We start from the raw sequence: 21,622 nt of genomic DNA, 5'->3' as shown, positions 1-21,622 counted from the left end.
AGCAGAGGCCTGCGAGGTTCCCGAGCATCAGCTGAGCGAACCAGTGTGTCTGCAGAGAGACTTTCTCTCGGCCACTTCCCTCCCCTCCGGCTGCTCAGCTCATGGTCTTCGGATGGAGCTGGGCAGGTTGGGGGAGGGCCACAGGGCTGCCCGTAAGTGGAATCCAGAGCAATGATGCCCTCCCAGAATCGAGGAAGCTCACGGGTCTCAGCTGGCCTTGGCTCTGGGCTCTAGATCTGCCTCGGGGGCAGCTGGGAGTTTAGCAAGATACCTTAGCAAGTTCCTTCAGGAGATTCTATTTGCACATTCTCCCCCCACCTCTTCAGATATTTGCTGTGAAGCTCACATTATGCCTCTTTATTAAAACTGTTAATCAAAGGAAAATGCAAAAGCTGGAAGAAATGGAAGTGAAGCTCGTGGAGGGTGGGACTGTCCTGGAGTTGGGTCAGAATGCCTCCTTCCGGCTAAACCCAGGCAGAACTGGAAGGGCCTCCTTGTGTACAGGCAGCTTTCGGCCTCAGTTTCCCCAGGGTGCTTAGTCTCCAGAAGGCCCAGGACCTGAGAACAGTACTCTCCCCTTCTCTGCGTTTCACTTTCTATTTCAATTACCTGTGGTCAACTGCAGGCTGAAATAGGAAAGTTCGAGAAACAAACAATTCGTAACTTTTACATTGTGTGCTGTTCTCAGTAGCGTGATGAAGTCTCACGCTGTCTGTCTCCACCTGGCCTGGGTCGTGAGTCATCCCTTTGCCAGCGTATCCACACCGTACCTACGAGCCGCCCATTCATATAGGAAGAAAGAAAGTACACATATATAGGGTTCCAACCTGTCCAGGGTTTCAGGCATTCATTTCAGGGGGTCTTAAGATGTGTCCTCCTTGGATAAATGGGGGAATGACTATAATGGTAACTGAACATGTGTACAGAGCTCACCATAACTCAGGTACACTTTAGTGCTTTATGTCAGTTCAGTTCAGTTCAGTCGCTCAGTCGTGTCTGACTCTTTGCGACCCCATGAACCACAGCACGCCAGGCCTCCCTGTCCATCACCAACTCCTGGAGTCCACCCAAACCCATGTCCATCGAGTCAGTGATGCCATCCAGCCATCTCATCCTCTGTCGTCCCCTTCTCCTCTTGCCCCCAGTCCCTCCCAGCATCAGGGTCTTTTCCAATGAGTCAACTCTTTGCATGAGGTGGCCAAAGTATTGGAGTTTCAGCTTCAACATCAGTCCTTCCAATGAACACCCAGGACTGACCTCCTTTAGGATGGACTGGTTGGATCTCCTTGCAGTCCAAGAGACTCTCAAGAGTCTTCTCCAACATCACAGTTTAAAAGCATCAATTCTTCGGCGCTCAGCTTTCTTTATAGTATATCACTAAAGGAAATTAACCTTGAATATTCACTGAAAGGACTGAAGCTGAAGCTCCAATACTTTGGCCACCTGTTGCGAAGAGCCGATTAATTGGAAAAGACCCTGATACTGGAAAAGACAGGGCAGGGGGAGAAGGGGATGACAGAGAATGAGATGGTTCGATGGCATCATTGAATCAATGGACGTGAGTTTGAGCAAATTCCGGTAGATAGTGAAGGACAGGGAAGCCTGGTGTGCTGCAATCCATGGGGTCACAAAGAGTCAGACATGACTTAGCAACTGAGCAACAACAACAATAACAACAAATTGTTAACTCAATTGACTCTCATAACATCCAGGGACCATTATTTTCATTTTACAGATGAAGAAATTAAATCACTCAGCTAATCCTGCAGCAACCTGAACAGAGGCAGAGGCTCCTCTATGGAGGAAACACAACCCCCTGAAGCCCTGCTCCAGACTCACCCATGTCTACTGAGCAAGGGTGGGGACAGGACCAGCCAGCCCTGTTCTGAGCCTGCCCTGTTCTGAGCCTGCCCTGCTCCTTGCCGCTGGGAGACCTTGAACAAAGCACACTCCTTGATTTTCTCACTGCTAAGATGGACATCGGTGCTTTGTCCACGGTCCAGAGCTGTCCTGATGTTTCAGTGAAATGATGGGCACAGAGGTGTCCTGAAGACTGTGAAGAGCTGCCCAGGGACCAGCTTACCTCTGAGAGGGCAACAGGAGGAGGTAAGTCTTCACTGAGCACTTTAGAGGTTTGTCAATTTTATTGATCGTTTCAAGGAACTAGCTTTTCGTTTCATTGATTTTCTCTGCTGTTTTTCTGCATTCGGTTTTGTTGACTCCTGCTTTTATTTTTATTATGTCCGTCCTTCTGCTCGCTTTCACTTTATTCACTCTCCTTTTTCTGGGTTCTCAAGGTGGAAGCCTTGAAACTTTTCATCTTTTCTAATGTTAACACTTGGTGCGATAAAATTCCCTCTCAGCGCTGCTTTAGCCATGTCCCACAGAGTTTAGTATGTTGCACTTTCATTTTTATCTGGTTCAATGTATTTTTATTTCCCTTTGGACTTCCACTCTGATGCGTGGATTAAGTGTTTGGAGATTTTCCTGTTGTCTTTCTGTTATTTATTTCTCATTGGATTCCATGGTGCTGGAGACTGCACTACACTTCCAATTATTTTTAATTTTTTGAGGTTTGTTTTATGGGCCAAGAGATGGTCTGTCTTGCGTTATGTTCTGCCAGCACTTGAGAAGAAAGTGTGTCTATTGGGGTTGGGTGAAGGGTTCAGCAGATGTTGGCTTGAGCCTGTTGCTGAGGATGTTGTTACATTCTTCTCTGTCCTCCTCATTTTCTGTTGGGTGGTTTTGCTGTTGTTGGGAGAGCAGTGTTGAGGTCTCCAACTGCTCTTGCGGACGTGTCTTTTTCCCTTAGCTTCTCTCAGTCTTTTTCTTCATATACTTTGCAGCTCAGATGTTGTTCCTATTCATTTAGGGCTGTTATGTATTGTTGATGTATTGATTAATGTTTTGCATGATATAACTTCTCCCGTCTGTTTCTTTCAGTCCACCTGTATCTCGATATCTGAAGTAAGTCTCCTGCAGGCTTCATATAGTTCAGTTATGTTGGTTAACCTACTCTGACAATCTCTGTATTTTAGTTGGCATATTTAGGTCATTTATATATAATGTAATTATTGGTAATGTTGTCTTAAAAAAAGGGATGCTGTTTCATTTTTTGTTTTCCATTTGTTCTTTCTGATTTTTGTTGATCTCTTTTCTTTTTCTTGCCTTTCTATGGGTTCCTTTAGAAGCTTTTGTAGGCTTCGGTTTTGATCTGTCTGCAGTGTTATTGAGAACATCTCCTTTTGCAGCTATTTTAGGGGCTGTTCTAGTTGTTATATTACACAAATGCAGCTCATCAGAGCCTGCTGGTGTTGTCACTTTACCAGTTCAAGCAAAGAGCAGGAAACTTACCTCCCTTTACGTCTCATTACCATCTTTTATTTGTAATATAATAAAGTGTTCTCTGTACATAAACTTAGAACCTCAGACAATGCTACAATATTTGCATCAACTGTCAGACATAACCATAAAAAAGTACTGCATTGAGCTGTATTTTTATTCTTTCGGTTGCTCATCCTTTCTGGTGGTGGGGGGTTTAGATGTTCCACCATTCTCTGCCTTATTCTTTCCCTTCTGTCTAGAGAACCACCTTTAGCCATCTCTAAGGGTAGTTCTGCTCACAAGACAAATTCTCTGTTTTCCTTTACCTGAGAATGTCTTGATTTCCCCCTCACTCTTGAAGGATGTTTTCACTGGATATATGATTCTGGGTTGACGGCTCTTTTATCTCAGTCCTTGAAACGTGTTTTCTCACCTCCTTCCAGCCTCCATAATTCCTGATGAGAAATTCACTGTCGTTCCAATTGCTTTCCTCCTCAGGGTAAAGTGTTGTTTTCCTTTGGTTGCTTTCCAGATTTTCTGTTTTTGTGGTTTTCAGAAACCTGACAAAGATGAATCTTTGTGCGGATTTCCTTGGTTTTCCGATATGGGGCTCTCTTGCCTTCTTGAATCTGTATGCTTACGTTTCATTTACTTTGGGAGATGTTCAGCCATTCTTTCTTGAGGAACATCACCCAGCTCCTCTCTCTTTCTCTGGGACACTGATGACAGGAATCTTCGTGATAGTCCCACACATACCTGAGGTTCTGTTAGTGCTTTTTTTGCAGGGGGTGGGGGGGGGCGGGTTGCACTTTCTCTATATTGCTCAGATTTGGTGTGTGTGTGTCTGTTAGTTGCTCAGTCATGTCCGACTCTTCAACCCCATGGACTGTGGCCCTCCAGGCTCTTCTGTACATGGAATTCTCCAGGCAAGAATACTAGAGAGGGTTGCCATTTCCTTCTACAGGGCATCTTGCTGACCCAGGGAATGAACCTAGGTCTCCCACATTGCAGGTGGATTCTCTATCATTTGAGCCACCAGGGAAGCCTAATTTCCATCTTGAAGTTCATGGATTCTTCCTTCTATTCCCTCCATTCTGCTGTTGAGTTCGTCCACTGAGTTTTAAAATTTCAGCTATTGTATTTTCCAGTTCTAAACTTTCAATCAGTTATTTTTATATCTTCCATTTCTTTGCTGACATTTCTTATTTCTTCATTTGTTACAAGTTGTAATTGTTCTTAGAACATTTCGTGAAGGCTGCTTTAAACTCTGTGTCTGATAATTCTAATGCCAGTTCACTGTTGGCATCTATTGATCATCTTTTATCACTTGGTTTGAGATCATCTTGCTCTTGGTGTGGTGAGCACTTCTTAATGGAAACTTGGAACATTTGGGCTATTACGTTATAGGCTCTGGATCTCACTTAAATCTGTTGGAGCTGACTTTTGACGCTATGATAAGAAATGGGGTTACTGATTACTTATTGCCAGGGTGCCTTGACTGGTGATGGCAAGTTCAGAGCTCACCTGGAGTCCTTCTCCAAGTCCTTCCTGCTTCATCACTGCCCCTCCACCTACTCATCAGCTCTTTCATCTATGGCCTTGGCTGGGTCTCTCTTCTGTGCCTGCCTCTGGGGGTCATGGTGTCAGTAGCAGGCCCAGTCTCCTCAGGGGAGGAGGTTAGCCCAGGATCAGGAGCTGTAGGGCCAGGTGGCTCCTGCAGACCCTCCCCTATTCTAGGCTCAGAGGCCTTTAATGGGAGCACAGATCCTGGCTACCATTTTCCTGGTGCACCTTAAGCTTACTGCAGTGATATGGAATTTGATTGAATGCTTCGCAGGCCAACTCAAATCACTCATCTTTAGGAGCCTCCTGGATAGCTGTCTCTCATACATAGAAGCTACAGAGTCATGAGAAGAGGGAACAGTATGATCTGAGGGATGGTACCCAAGAGTAGAATGATGAGAGAGACTCACTGCTTCCTAACTTCAAAACTGGGCTCCATGCCTCAGGGATTGTAGAGGATTTTCATCATTATCAACACCTGCATCATCATCAACACTAACAGCATCATCCATCAATGCTGTCCTCATCACCATCACCATAACCACCACCATCATCATCACCACCACCATCACCACCATCACCATCATCATCACCACCACCAACATCATCACCACCACCACCATCACCACCATCATCATCACCACCACCATCATCACCATCACCACCATCACCATCATCATCACCACCACCACCATCACCACCACCACCATCACCACCATCACCATCATCATCACCACCACCACCATCATCACCACCACCACCATCACCACCATCACATCACCACCATCACCACCATCATCATCACCACCACCACCACCATCATCACCATCACCACTATCACCACCATCACCATCACCATCACCATCATCACCATCATCACCAACATCACCATCACCATCATCACCATCACCACCATCACCAACATCACCATCACCACCATCATCGCCATCATCACCATCATCACCACCACCACCACCATCACCACCATTACATCACCACCATCACCACCATCACATCACCACCATCACCACCATCACCACCATCACCACCATCATCACCACCACCATCACCACCACCACTATCACCACCATCACCACCATCACCATCATCACCACCATCATCATCACCACCATCATCACCATCATCACCATCACCACCATCACCATCATCAACACCGTCATCATCACCACCATCATCACCACCACCATCACCATCACCACCATCACCAACATCACCATCATCGCCATCATCGCCATCATCACCATCATCACCACCACCACCACGACCATCACCACCATTACATCACCACCATCACCACCACCACCACCACCATCACCACCATTACATCACCACCATCACCACCATCACATCACCACCATCACCACCATCACATCACCACCATCACCACCATCACCACCATCATCACCACCACCATCATCACCACCACTATCACCACCATCACCATCATCACCACCGTCATCATCACCACCATCATCATCACCATCATCACCATCACCACCATCACCATCATCAACACCGTCATCATCACCACCATCATCACCACCACCATCACCACCATCATCACCATCACCACCATCACCAACATCACCATCACCACCATCATCGCCATCATCACCATCATCACCACCACCACCACCACCATCACCACCATTACATCACCACCATCACCACCATCACATCACCACCATCACCATCATCACCATCACCACCATCACCACCATCACCACCATCATCATCACCAGCATCACCATCACCATCACCACCAGCATCACCACCATCACCACCATCACCACCATCATCATCACCAGCATCACCATCACCATCACCACCAGCATCACCACCATCACCATCACCACCATCACCAGCATCACCACCATCACCATCATCACCAGCATCACCATCACCATCACCACCACCACCATCACCACCATCACCACCATCACCATCACCATCATCACCATCACCACCATCACCGCCATCACCACCACCACCAGCATCACCAGCATCACCATCACCACCATCACCACCACCACCATCATCACCAGCATCACCATCACCATTATTATCATCACCACAATCATTACTGTCATCACCACCCCCATCACAACAGTAAAATAGCAATGATAACAGCAATCATTTTTTGAGCACTTATATAATTTCTTTTCCTTATCGCCACAACCTTAAGAGGAAGGAGATATTATCTTACATTTTTCAGATGAGAAAAGTCAAACTCAGAGAGGTTAAGTAACTTTCCTGACCTCACACAGCTAGCTAGTGGTAGAGCCAGGATTCAAATTCTGATCTGTCAGATGCCAAAGGCTTGGCCCATAGAGCTGGCAATCGAGGCCCTGAGTGGGCTGGAGAGTCATGGCTTTATCCCCTTTGTAAGCTCCCCACAGTTGGGCCACGCTCTGTGGCCTCTGTGTGGTCCTGTCCCCTGGCTGTACACACTCATGCATGGTGAGAAGGTGAGGAGCCAGCTGCTCCAAGGAGGCCTGGCCAGACCCCCCACCCACCCAGCCCTGCATTCCTGCGCCCGTGGCTGCCCGTGCACATGATCACTCCGTTACTTCCCTGGACACTGAGCAGCCACGTGCCCTGGGAGCTGGTCTTCTTCCTGCAGCTCCTTTTCTTCCATTTATTTCACCACGTAAACACTCCACATTTTCAGGGTGTCACGAATATCAGAATTCCCTTTCCCCATACGTGGAAAGGGATTGGCCAGGTGACTCAGATGGTAGAGAATCTACCGACAATGCAGGAGAGCTGGGTTCAGTCCCTGAGTTGGGAAGATCCCGTGGAGAAGGAAATGGCAACCCTCTCCAGTGTTCTTGCCAGAGAATCCCGTGGGCAGAGGAGCCCGGCGGGCTACATTCCATGGGGTCACAAAGAGGTGGACACGACTGAGTGACTAACACTTCCATGGCACAGACACGCTGTCTGAGGAGCACTGGAGTTGCCCGGTCAGGAGACAGGTTCTCAGCCCACGTCCATGCTGGAAGGAAGGAAACCCCTGTCCTACGTGTCCACGAGAGACATCTCAGTGAAGACGTCTCATCACCTCTGGTTGGGCCATGTGACTTGCCCGCTGTGCCAGGGCTGGGGCCGCTAGCAGTCCTTCCTGGGTCCTTGTAATGAGGGGAGGGGTTGCATGACCAGCAGCCCCACTAGACCAGATGGAGAAAGAACGTGTGCTCCCACAGCGCAGACGGACACGAACTCAAGTCCCGGCTGATGGTTTGTGATAACAGGGTGATGGACTTCACACCTGGGCCTCACTTTCTCTCCTTCCAAAGTAAGAATAGTAGTGACCTTGTTGGCGGCCATCATGAGGGTCAGGTGACCAGCACATGTGACGCGCTCAGAGCAGCACCTGGCCTGCAGCGGGCACTGCCACTAGCAGTCACCCCTCTCTGTGTCCTGCGGCACCTTCGCTGATGCCTGGGCTGCACGAGGCTGCCCATCTTGGGGCCTCTTACAAACGGCAGGTGCGAGTACCCCTGGTCCTTGTTCATAGTGTCAGACTCTAGTGCCTGCAGTCAGGGCCACTGTTATACAGCCCGCCACACCGGCAGCTCCTGGAGCAGAATGCTCCGGAGAGGCCAGCAGAGGGGCCCATGAATGTTTCATCATGAGATTCCCGAGGAGCGTGGCTCCACAGGCAGCTTTGCACTGGATCCTTCGTCTTGGTGAGATACGTCCTCACTCTCCCCTCTTGTCAACAGCGGACGTCCTAAGGAGGCCTTCACAGTTAAGCATCCGTGGTGGCAGAAAGAGAAAACAAAGCAGCTGACACTTGTCCCACATGTCCCCTCGCAGAATCCTTTCTCAGCCATTAGCCCAGCTGAGCCTCCCCTGAGACAGACACTCAGGGGCCATGGTGGCTGTGGTCTACAGGTGGGGAGCCGGGGTCCGGCCCTCATTGTGCCTGGTGGGTCAGGCACCTGCCTTCACCTCACTCCCAATCCTTTCTCTAACATGGAAAGAGGAAGCCTTAAAGACATCCTGTGGCTGATTAAATGTAGAATTGGAGCAGAGTCTGAGTGTCTTTTGGCTGTTTTTAGTTTCTTCTTGGGGAATTGACCAAATCACATCTTTGTCCATTTTTCTTTTGGAGTTGATTTATTTAATAGATACTTGGAGCTCATTTCTGAGGGAATAAAGGGGTGGAGGCCAAGAAAAGCAATGCTGAATTGTAACTGTCCTGAAGTTCACACTCTCAGGGGGAAGCAGACAATGCACACTCACGTGTGTGCACACGCTCATACACATACACGGGCCCATGGGACACGTGCATACAGGTGTAAGTGCACCCACAGATAGGCACCTGAGTACTTGGAGAGGCTGAGCGGCTCCTTGAGGTCCAGGAACCTTGTGTCAGATGGCACCCCTGCCCTCTCCTACTTGAAGCTGGTGCCGGGGCTGGAAATGTGTGGGGACCAGGCACTCCACACTCTGAGGGCGGGGGTGCCATCTGACTTGTGGCTCCTGGAAGGCCTTTTGGGGCTGTGTCATGGAAGATTTAAAGTGCTCACATCCTTTGACCCAACGATTCCCTCATGGGGTGGATTATAACAAAATCTCTGGGTGTGAGCCTGTGGGCATGAGTGCAATGATGCTCTTGCAGTGGGCTTTGTGAATGACCAGCCAGCGTGCAGGGCAGGACTGAAGGGGCAGCGGTGGAGGGAGGTGAGAGAGACAATGGCCCGTCTGTGGCGTGGGCTCCCGGGCGGCTCGGAGATGATGTGGACTTGAGTTTATTGATGTGGAAAGCTGTCCATGGCGGGAGGTACTGCACGTGATCGTGGAGTACAGGCAGCGTGTCCCAAATGGGGCCACTTCACACAATCCTCTCTCTCTCCCCATCACTCCTGCTCTCCAGCTCTAAGGATAATGTAGAACATGAAGCTTAAAAACCTATTTACCAACATTTTAATGGCTCCACAAGATGAGATTGCCAGTAATTTTCTTTCACTTCATCATTCCTTTAGGTATTGTCTTAGCTTTTTAAAAAAAAAATTTTTATGACTTTTGCAGTCAATGCTTATTACTTTAATAACAGTAAAAATGCGATTTTTATGTTTTCAAGTGATTCTTCTGTGCCCCATAAAAGGCAGGGGCCTGTCTCCAGAATGTCCCCTTGACTCACCATAAAGGAGGGAAAGATCCATTTACGACACTTCTCAAGCACCTCTTAGGCAAGGCGCTGAGTTGGAGGCATTCACACGGATACCCTCATGGACCCCAGGCAGCTGCTCTGTGACGTCATGGTGATCACTCACATTTCACAGTAAAGATGGTGGATCAGAGGGGTAAGTGGTCTGCCAAGGTCACACAGCTGGGGCTCTAGCCACATGGGGAGGAGGTGCATGGAGAAGGGGTGTTCCCTTTCCTGGGGTGTGAAATGGTCTAGCCCATGAGTCACCACTAAGGGAGAGCTTCTCAATTGGCTGAATGGACGTGGCCAAGGGAGAGTCCTGGCTGGCTGTGAGGAGTGTCAGCAGGAAGAAGCAAGTGAGTGCCAGGGCTGGGCCAGGGGGAATGGAGGTGGAGACCTGGCCCCAGCAGAGTGGGGTGCTGGAGTGAACCAGGCCCTGAAGACGAGCCACCCATGTTCTGGGGGGCAGTTTCTCCAGCAGGAAAGTTTGTCAACAGCCCTGCAGACCCTATGCCTGGGCTTCAGAAAGGAGCGAGGGGGACCCTGCAGGGAGAGGCTGTGAGAAGGGCTGGGGGTGTCCCGCCCGTGTGGTATTTGTGGCACCAAGACTGGGGTTGTTGTCAGGGCGACCAGTGGAGGGTGAACACAGATCTTCACGGGTGCTCTGCCAAGTAATTAGTGTGTATTGACCATTTAATCTCTAACATCTCCACGAAGCAGGCAATACTGCTGGAACTGACTCACAGATGGGGAGACTCGAGGTCCAGAGAGGCAGAGAGACTGGCCTGAAGCCTCACAGCCCATGGGAAGTTAAATGTTTGTGTTCCAGTCAAGCAGCCCTCCTCCCCAGTGTGATGGTGTTTGGAGGCAGGCATTTACTTTGGGAAACATTCAAGGTTAGATGGGGTCATGAGGGTGGGGTCCCCAGTATGGAATTAGTGTCCTTATGAAAAGAGGAAGAGACACATGATCTGAGGCTACGGCAAGAAGTCTGAAAGCCAGTGAGCGAGTCCTCACCAGACCTGACCATGCTGGCATCTCCCTCTCAACCCCCAACCTTCACAACCGTGTGGAATAAGTCCTTGATGCCTGAGCCCCCAGCGTACAGTATTTTGTTACAGCAGCCCAGACTGGATGAGCCACCGGCTGAGCTGGGTTTGCACCCCGCATGATGGGTCTTAGCCCTGCCTTGTCTGGCCACAGTGCCGTGACCTCCCTGATAGTGAATTTGGACCAGTCACTCCTGCCCCAGGCCAGTGGGATGAGGAAGTGAGCTGAGCACTCTTGGGCACATGTCTTAACCTCTCTGAGCTGCAGGCACTTCAGCCATGAACGAAGAATATAGTTGCGTCCCCTTTTCTGATTCCTCCGAGTGTGAAATGGGGAATGAAATGGTAGAACATGGCGTGAATCTCGAAGGGCTGCTGCAGCAAATCACCACAGACAGGTGGCTTAAAGCAACAAGCGTGGGTCCGCTTACAGTCCTGGAGGCTCAAAGTCCAAAAGTTGTGGGCAGGGCCGCACTGCCTCGAAGGCCTCCGGGAAGGGTCCTTCCTGCACCCTCCGGCTTCTGGGGCCCTGCAACGCTTGCGGCTGCCTCACTGTCTGCCTCCATCATCACGTGGCCTCTCCTCCATGTGTCTCTGTCTGTCCCCAAATCTTGCTCTTCTTTCTCTTAGAACGATGCCAGTTCTTTTCTGATTTGTTTTTGTTGATACAACTCACTGTGATTTTAAAAATAAGCTTTACATTGTGGAATAGTTTTAGATTTATAGAAAAAATCCAGAGATGGTACAGAGAGTTCCCATATACCCACACCCGTTTCCTGCTATTAATAACATCTTGCATGACTGTGGTCCATTTGCTACAACTAAGGAATCAGTATTGATAGATTTATTATTAAATGAAACTCTGTCTTTGTTCAAATCTCAGTTTCCTACTCCACGCTGAGGCCCCTCTTGGCTGCGGCACGTTCTCAGACTTTCTTTGTTTGTGATGACCTTGACAGTTTTGAGGGAGTCAGATATTTGGTAGAATTTCTCTGATGTTTTTCTCATGATTAGACAGGGGTGACATGTTTTGGGAAGGAAGAACACAGAAAAATGCCATTCTCACTACATTGTATCACGAGCACAGGTTGTCAACACTGTTTTTGACTGTGGATGTTGACCTTGGTCACAGGCGAAGGCAGTGTTTGTCAGGTTCTCCAGTGAAAGTCACCGCCACTCCTTCTCCAGCCTGTTTGCCTTGGAGGGAGCCACTGTGCAGGGCCCGTGTCTGGAGAGAGGGAGGGGAGGTCCTGCTCCCCCTCCAGGAGGGCAGAGTATCGGCAAACATTATTTAGGATTTTTTGGCATGGGAGATTTGTCCATATTTGTTTATTTATTTATCCAATCATATATTTATGTCAGTATGAGCTCAAGGGTAGCTAGACTAGTTTATTCTTTGGGGTATAATCCATGGCCACAGTATTTCTGTTGCTGGAGTTGTTCCAGCCGCAGCCACCGGGAGCTCTTCCTGTCGACTTTGACATGCTCCCTGGTGATGCTTTTGGTTGAACAGATCCTCCTTTTCTGACCCAGCAGGTGCCCCGGGCTCATCACGTGTGTGCCCTGCTCCATCCCAGAGTCAGCTGTTCCTCCAAGGAGTCCTGCCTGGAGAATGGGGTTAGAAGCCAACATCTGGGTGCTGGGGGTGCCTGCTGCTGCTGGGTGTCACTGCTCCAGGCTCTCAGCTGGCAGAACAAGGACACGAGTGCGTGTCACCAACCCAGTGCACACGCATGTGCGGACGTTTCTATGTGTGCCCACCTGTATCTCTATTAAGCTAGATGGGCCCTCATCCTGGTGTGTCCAGTGCTAATCCATCCCCACCCCAGCCCCCTCTCCTTTTCCAACAGGGAGAACCCTGCTCCCACTGCCCGCCACCCACTCACACGATTGTCCAGCCAGGTCTGCGCGTGCAGTGGGATCGGAGCTCCAGGCCTATGCCCCATGGGGACAGTTTACTCCCCGGAGCACAGAGCTCAGGCCCCTCTGCCTTTAGTCTCACACACGCCCCTTGTCCCCATGTTACTTCAGGCAGCTCCTTTCTCCTCTCACTCTTCGCTGTGGGTTTCTGATCATAGATATTTTCTTTTCAGATGTCAGAAATACAGGAAAGCACAGGAAGAGATTGGAAAGACCCCAGCATCTCCCTCCAGGCGAGCCTCTGTGTATGTTTGGGTGTCCATCCATCCATCCTTTTCTACCCCAAATTGTACCCTGAATCAATCTTCCCGAGCCTGCTTAATAATATCATTCGTTCACAGAGAACCTGCTTTCCCAAGTTTGTGAACAGGGGTGTGCTTACCATACAGCCAGTGCTATGCCAGGCTCTAGAAGTTCCACGGACATCACGAGGAGAGGCAACTCTTCCCTTGAGAGGTCCCCAGCCTCGGGGGTGTGGAGACGGATGTGCTTCAAACAGTCACAGGACCAGATGGAATACTGTGCCTGGGACGCGTCATGAGAAGAACCGGTGCGTGGTGCTGAGTGCTCTGGCCTGGTCTGCAGGGTCCGGGGTGCTGCCCTGGGGAGGGTCCTCAGTGATGGTCTGAAGCATGACCGTGACTGACAGGACGGGTGAGGATGCCGCCTGGCAGAGGCCCTGGTCCCGGGGCAGCAGGACGCATCTCTGGGCGGCCAGCATGGCTCAGTGGGGGCTGCGGAGGAATCTGTGGAGACTGGCTGTGGCCACAGGCCTGGAGAGTGTGGGCAGCCTATGAAGCACACGGGAGCCCTGGCCGGGATTTGAGCCGGCGGGGGGGGGGGTGGGGGGTGGGTCACGATCTGATGGACTCCTGGCTGTCCTGTAAGAAGTGCTGGAGAGGCCAGGGGGATGAGGCCCAGGGGGACGAGACGAGGCTGCAGCAGCCAGCAGAGAGGACTGACCGTTTCGGGTGATGTCCTAGTGGTGGTGTCCCCTGTAGGACCTCATGCCAGCCAGACCCGATCAGAAAGTCCTCCCCAAGCTCCTCTCTGCCCCCGGGCCATTGCACGTGCTGGCCTCTGGCCCCGGTTCCTGCACACACTGCTGCCTTCCCTTGGTCACAGCTCAAGCGCTTGACTTCCCCTCGCAAGCCAGCCTCCAGCTCTCCTGACCTCAGCACTAGGTGCAGTCCCAGAAGGGGCTTCCTGCCCACGCCCCCTGCTGCTGACCCCCGGGACCCTGCACGGCGACTGGGGACACGGCAACCTTGATGCTGGCAGGAACAGTCCAGGGCCGCTGGCTGCACAAGGCGACCCACGTGCTAGGACAAAAGGCGCACGCGTTCACTCACGGGGGTGGAGACTCTTGGTTTTGATTCCAGGTTCAGATGAGCCAGGGACCCCACACAATATGCCTGAGGCTCTAGAGGCTGGGGGTCGGAGATGGCCCCTCAGCAGTACTTCCTGTAGTCAGGCCCGGGGGCTGCAAATCCTGGCACCTGTTCCCACCGCCTGGCGTGACTTACGGCCCAGTCTGGGGCTGGCCAGCGTGATCAGGGACGAGAGTGCTCCAATTACCAAACGTCCTGCATGATTAACTAGGAAATTAATAAGCCGAGCATTCCCTCTCCACCTGGTGAGCATCTCAGAAGCCCATAAACATGCCGGCATCCGAATGCCACTGCGAGGCGTCCCCCCACCCCGCTTGCATCCGTCAGCACCTGGCGATTTATGGTCCTTTCCAGAGCATCTCCATGCCAGGGCTTCGTTCCAGAAACTGGAACTGGGTCTCAGCGCCCACTTACTGCCCACCTGGCTCTGGAGACCATCAGGCTCAGCCCCCCACCCCCAGCTCTGAGGCTGTCGCCTCCTCTGCCCCTGCTTTGCCATTTGCACAATGGCGGTGGCACTGCCCAGTGTGAGCCTGTCCTCAAGGTCAGACTGGACGATGCCCTGATGGGTGCTGCCGCTTCCTCCCTCCGCCCTGCCCGCTGGAGGAGTCGCTGACCTGGTGAACTGAGTCTGAGGTCTGTCCCTTGTCCTGTGTGTGGGGGGTGGGTCAGGAGGCTTCTGCCACATCTCTTGGTCCTGCGTGTCCCCCGTGGGGGGCTCCAGGCATCAGTGGCTCTTTACCCCTCCTCCTTTCCTGCTCCCCCTCCCAGGAGGGAGTCGGCAGTACGGCACCGGCTTTGTCCCGGGCTCAGCTGCCTCACTCTTGGGGTGGGGGACCCTCTGGACTGACCTGAATCGCTCTTTCAGTCAAGCTGTCGCTGCAGCCTGGACGGGTCTCTCTTGCTCCTGTTGAAGAGCAGTTTCTCTTCCCTTTGCTCGTGATTCCCACGTGGGCTTCTCTGGGAGGAACGGAGCTGAGCAGTGTGAGGGCAGGTCTCAGGCGGCCGAGCCGTGAGCCATGGCGCTCTGAGCAGAAGCCCCGCAGGGTTGGGCGGGGGGCCGTGGAGGGTCAGCCACTGGTCCTGGGCTCACAGGAGGGGCCCGCTCAGGCTCCGGGTTCCCTGTGCCCCAAGATGGTGATGGCTGTGATGAGGCACCCCTGGCCCAGAGCACGCCTGGCACGGCCGCCCCCTCCTCCCGCACTCCTCAGGCCTGTGGAGGGCAGGATGGTGGCGGGGGCATCACAGGTTGGCAGAGCTCCAGACCCCACCATCTGGCCCATGGTCCCGGCCTCCACTCCCTCCCTGGGTGACCACAGAGCCTGCGGCACCCTGGGGCCTTGGTTTGTCATCTGCAGTGTGGGCGATGCTGCCTCCTCTCCCAGGACGGTTGTGAGCCTTAAAGGGAGGTCGGTTTGAAGGCCCTGGGGGAGCAGCCCTGGGGAAGGGGATGGGAGTCCTTGGGGGAGGGGAGCAGCTTGGGTGGCCAGGAGCCGGCCCAGAGGTGGGAGCGCAGGACGGAGTTGCTGGAAGATGTTGTTCACCAAACGTGTCGCACTAGCAGCAATTTGTCCCACTTTTGAGGCCATTTTTCTCTTGGACTCACCTTCGAGCATCTCAAGCTCATTTGTCCTCTGGAAGTAAATTTCCAGCCATGGGCTCATTCCAGCCATTGGTCAGGGGGATGTGGGCCGGGAGGGTGCAGTGTTGGCAGAAGCCAGGCTCTGGGGGGCTGGCAAGGCAGGGGACCCTGGGAAGGTGCTGGGGGGGCATGGGAGCCGAAAGGAGACCCCTCCTCTGTGAAGGTTGGTGGCAGGCAGACTCAGCCCCATCTAGACCCGCTCAGGAGATGAATTCCCTTTGGATTAGCGTTAAGTATACTTAAAAGAAAAAAATCAGGGCCCAGAAAAGTGAGAATTAAGTAGAATTTAATATTCATCACGCCTCAGGAGAGGGAAGATTTCCTAAGTTTAGAACTAATACAAGGAATCAGGAGAGAAAATATGGACAGATTTGACTGCATAAAAATGAAAATCTTCTGCATGTCAAAATTAAACCACCAAATAAAAAGGCAGAAGAATATGGCCTGGGAAATATATTTGCAGCAAATATGACAGACAGAGGCTTAATTTCTTTATTAAATAAAGAGCTTATAAGAATATCTGTAAAAACATAGAAGTGCATATGATGTAGAGTTCAGGCTTTTTTTTTAAAAGAGAAGGAGGTGTTTAAATGATAGGGAAAAACAAACGAAAATCTTACGTGTGGAGGAAAAACTATGCAAGCACCATGATGTTGAGAGGGAATTTTACGGACTGGGGTGCTTTTTTTATGTCTATTTTTTTCTCTCTATTTTCCTATAATTTTCAAAAAAATTTTCAAGAGTATGCTTTACTCTGCAAAAAGTGTGATGGATTCATGAATATATTTGCTGTGTTATTACTATTAACAATCTTTTTTTAAAAAATGTTACTGATGTATAGTTGACTTTCAGTGTTGTGTTACTTTCTGCTATACAGCAAAGTGACTCAGTTATGTATATTAATATATATATGTTCTTTTCCATTATGGCTTCTTACAGGACATTGAATACAATTCTTTGTGCTATACAGTAGGACCTTGTTCATTTATCCTATATATACGAGTTTACATCTGGTAACCCCAAACTCCCAGTATCGCCATCACCCTCATTACTATTATTGGAAGCAGCAGCAATACTCACTGTTTGTCAAGCAGCTGCTAGTATGAGATGCGAGCATTGCTGTGTGTGTGAAGCATTTGTCACTCATCATCTCATTTAATTCACACAGCACCCCTGGGAAGCAGTTGTTCTTATCCCCACTTCAACGATGCGAAAACTGAGGCTCAGAGAGATTAAGGCCTCTGGCAGGGGTAGGATGGCTAAGTGGGAGACCTGGATCTGAACATGGGGCTTGGACCCCAGGTTGCCCCGGGGTGGCTAAGTGATGGCTGGGATGGGAGTGGAGAGGCTCTTCCGTGGCCCCACCAGCCCCCAGGGCAGTGCTAAGATCAAACCCACCTTGTGTGCAGATGGGCTGAAGGAGCCCTTGTCCTCCAGGAAGGGCAGTGTGTTCCAGCCTTGCCTGTCTCACTCCCTTCCCAGTAAAATAGAAACCAATCCAGGCAACGCCAGGAGTTGAGAGGGCTCAGGAGGCCCTGGCAGGAGGCATGCATTTGCAGTTCCACACGTGCACAAAATGCTTATTAGAAATCTGACAACAAGGCCGACGTATTCTTAGACTAATTGACTAAGAATCCTTGAACTTGACACAACTTGGGGGAAAATAACAGAGAAACGATGCAAAAAGCTCAGAAGCAGCTCAGCTCCTCTTTCTGGGTCAGCACGTGCGGTGGTGATTTCTGTTATGCTTATGCCGAGAAGGGGAAGGAGCCCTGAGACTCATCATCCAAGACGGTCCTTGAAGCCTTCAAATGGGAACAAACTGGGGGGTAAAACCCCACACAGATGGGTCGTGTCACCCACACTACACACAGCCCCGGGCTCAGAGATGAAAACAGCTTGGCCCTGGGGTGGTGTGAACCCTGGGCGCACTGGAGGCTTTCCTGGAGGAAGTGTTTATGTTACTGAGCCCACAGGAAGGCTGCAGGTCCTGAACGGTGAGACACAGGGAGGGCTGAGGAGACTTGGAAAGTGGCTTTTGGTGGCACTTGGGGTCTCTGTGGGGAAGCTGCAGGAGGTAAATGAACCCCGAGGGCTGGAAGTGGTCACTCTGCCTGGGCCTGTGTCCTCTAGCAGATGGGCAGGTGCTCACAGGCTTCAGAATCACAGTGTCTTTGGGGAACTGAAAGGAGAGATTCAGCTGTCATCTGGGGCTAGTGAGGTGGCTGTTAGTGGAGAAGAGAAACTGACTTCCCCATCTTCTGGAACTCTCCTCCAAGGAAGCTACTGTCCACGTTTTACAGAAGAGAAAACTGAGGGTCAGAGCCACAGTCCCACAGCCTTCCTGGTGCTTGTCTCTGTGGCCCGAGACATGGCTCCCTGCCGTGGTGCACTGCACCATTCCAGGTCGGGTGCCAAAGGAGAGCACCCTCATGAGGCTGGCCTCCTTAGAGCTCCTCCTGGCCAGTCCTGTTTGTGGCTCTCTCGGGCAGACCACTGGCCCTCAGCACACAATGGGCTATTGAGCCTGAGCCCCTCAGTCGCCGGGCCACCTCAGGATCCCCTGATGTCTGAGGCCTCAGCCCAGCATGTGTGTGCAGTAGGTGCTCCATAAATGCTCTCCAAACAACCAAATCCAGAGACTAAGTGCAGCTGGGCCAACTCTGGGGCGGTCTCCCCTCACTCCAGATAAAATGAATGCAAGCTGTAGTCACATGTTCTGAAAATGTCACTTCAGCTGAATTCACGTGATGTCATCTGCCCCCAAGTCTTCCCCGTCCCTCCTCTCAGTTCAACCCCAGACCTCAGATCCAACTGTCTTCAGTTTTCACCTTGACTCAATCCAAATCAAATTGGGTCAGTTTCCTTTCAATTCCATTCTATTGAATTCTTTCTCTAGAATTCGATTTCCTTTCTTCGATTTGGCAAAATTCAATTCCTTCAATTCATTTCAGTTGGCCTCAGACCAGTTTGGGGACTTTAACCCAATCCTGGCCAATAATTCAACTACAAACAGTTTTCCAATCGGATCCAAGATGACTCAGCTCGCTTCAGGGCCCCAGCTGGTCCCTAGGTGTCCTCCCGCGTGTGAATCATTGCGATCATCCTCCACGTGTCTTTTGAGCACCTGAGCCCTGCAGGGTGCCGTCCTTCTGATGTGGGATGACGAAGAGGCTCCTTTCTGGAGAATAAACTGGAAGGAGATGAAATGTGCACGACTGCTTGTGTTGGGTGAAGCTGCCTCCAGTCTGTCGCTTCCTGTTCTCCCTGTGACACCCCCAAGAGAAGGCGTCAGTGTTTCACGGTCACAGTCCCTGTTGGAGGGCTGGGGAAGCAGAGGCACACGGTTGAAGTCCATGGCCTTACAGCATAAGTGCTCAGATCTTGAACCTGGGCTACTTGACAGCAAAGCTCTCTAGCCTGACGTTTCCATGAGAAAATAATAGCAATTCAGTCAATGAACTTGTTCAACAACGTTGAGTGATTCCCAGGAGCTGATCATTGTTTTAGGCAATGGGGATGCAGAAGTGGGGGAGGCAGCCACGTCCCTGCCTGGTGCACCTGTGGTCCAGTGTGGGGGGAGATGGAAGTTCATGCGAGCAACATGTGGGTGTCCCCAGCTTTGGTGGGAGTGGGGAAGGTCAGGAGAAGATTCCAGGGGTTGGTGGTATCATGCCTGCACATAGTAAGCACTGGATAGGTACAGCTGAATGAGGGAATCACTGAGTCATGGCCTTCCTTGGCTTTCAGGGGATAACCCTCACCTGGTCCAGTCCTTGCTTGAGCCTAGAGCACCACTCTCCTGCTCACAGGTCAACAGAGTGGTCAGAGCCATCACCATTTAGTCAGACTTTTTGCCGAGTAGCTTCCTTGCTTCAGTTGACACCACAGTTTCACCTGCTTCTTGTTGTTCCTGCATCTCAGTTTTTCTTCTGATGCTGGAAATGATTGAAGGAGGGAGAAGGGGATGACAAAGGATGAGATGGTTGGATGGCATCACTGACTCAATGGATATGAGTTTGAGTGAGCTCCGGGAGTTGGTGATGGAAAAGGAAGCATGGTATGCTGCAGCCCATGGGGTTGCAAAGAGTTGGACATGACTGAGTGACTGAATAGAACTGAACTGAACATTAGCCCGGCTACCACAGATTCGTGACTTCCCTGGTAGTTAGACTGACTCTTCAGTCCTTCCAGACTCACTGACTTCAGCTGCCCTGGGTACCCACTCTGGTAGTTTCTCATGGTTTTGCCTTCCTGGGTGACCTTTGTTCCTCTGAAAGCTGTAAGACTTTTATAATGAGGCGTATGTGCACAGAGGGTACTCTCAGAGGTGGATATAATGGACGGAGGTCAAAAAGGTCTAAATAGAAATGCAACGAGTGCAATAGAAAGAAAGAGATTGAAGGAGTTGGAGCAAGTTGGGAGGCATAGACTTTTCCTGTGGGAGGCATACATTCAGGGTAGAATTAGCAAGATTTTTCAGGGACCACCACAATATTCTCCCCCATGAAATTAAAAGATGCTTGTTCCTTGGAAGAAAAGCTATGACAAACCTAGACAGCATACTAAAAAGCAGAGACATTATTTGGCCAACAAAGGTCAAGAGATCTGGATCACAGAGAAAGCTGAGCACTGAAGAATTGGTGCTTTTGAACTGTGGTGTTGGAGAAGACTCTTGAGAGTCCCTTGGACTGCAAGGAGATCCAACCAGTCCATCCTAAAGGAAATCAGTCTTGAATAGTCATTGGAAGGACTGATGCTGAAGCTGAAGCTCCAATACTTTGGCCACCCGATGTGAAGAACTGACTCATTGGAAAAGACCCTGATGCTGGGAAAGATTGAAGGCAGGAGGAGAAGGGCATGACAGGATGAGATGGTTGGATGGCATCACCGATGCAATGAACATGGGTTTGAGCAAGCTCTGGGAGTTGGTGATGGATAAGGAGGCTGGCATGCTAAAGTCCATGAGGTCGCAAAGAATTGGACACGACTGAGTGGCTGAACTGATTGAACTGGCATCTTCTCTGACCCTCTCCCAGCAACATGGAGGAATGGGCTTTTCAGCACCTCGCCTCTGTGGACAGAGCCCAGCCGCCCAGCTGTCCTTTCTACCTTCTCTGTCCACATCGCCTGTGCTTACCTCATCCTCTGCTTGACGTATTTATCAGACGGTGAATTTGACCAAAGTTGCTGCAGAAGGACCTACAACCTGTCCCCCCAGGGAGAGCGTGATTCTCCAGAGACAGACAGAACTGGCTTCAAGTCCTCGTCTTTGCCTTGTCACGACTTTGACTCCCATTTCCCCATCTGTCATGCTGAGTGACTATGAGGAGTTAACAGGGTGGTATTTGTCAGGTGCTTGATGGAGAGCAGGGCTTCAGCAGCTGTTTGCTTCTTCCCCCTAAGTCGCATGTATCAACTTTCCAAGGGATTCCTAATGCCCGAGCCAGATGGCTGAGTAGCAGACATCTTGGCAAGCTGGTGGGGGAGATTGTTTTTAGCAAGCACCATACTGAGGCTCACCTTGGTGTGGGGAGGAGAAGCAGCTATGTTT

The sequence above is a fragment of the Budorcas taxicolor genome, chromosome 14 (genome assembly GCF_023091745.1).
Source record: "Budorcas taxicolor isolate Tak-1 chromosome 14, Takin1.1, whole genome shotgun sequence".
In the NCBI taxonomy this organism is placed as follows: Eukaryota; Metazoa; Chordata; class Mammalia; order Artiodactyla; family Bovidae; genus Budorcas; species Budorcas taxicolor.
This window is presented reverse-complemented; position numbering follows the sequence as displayed.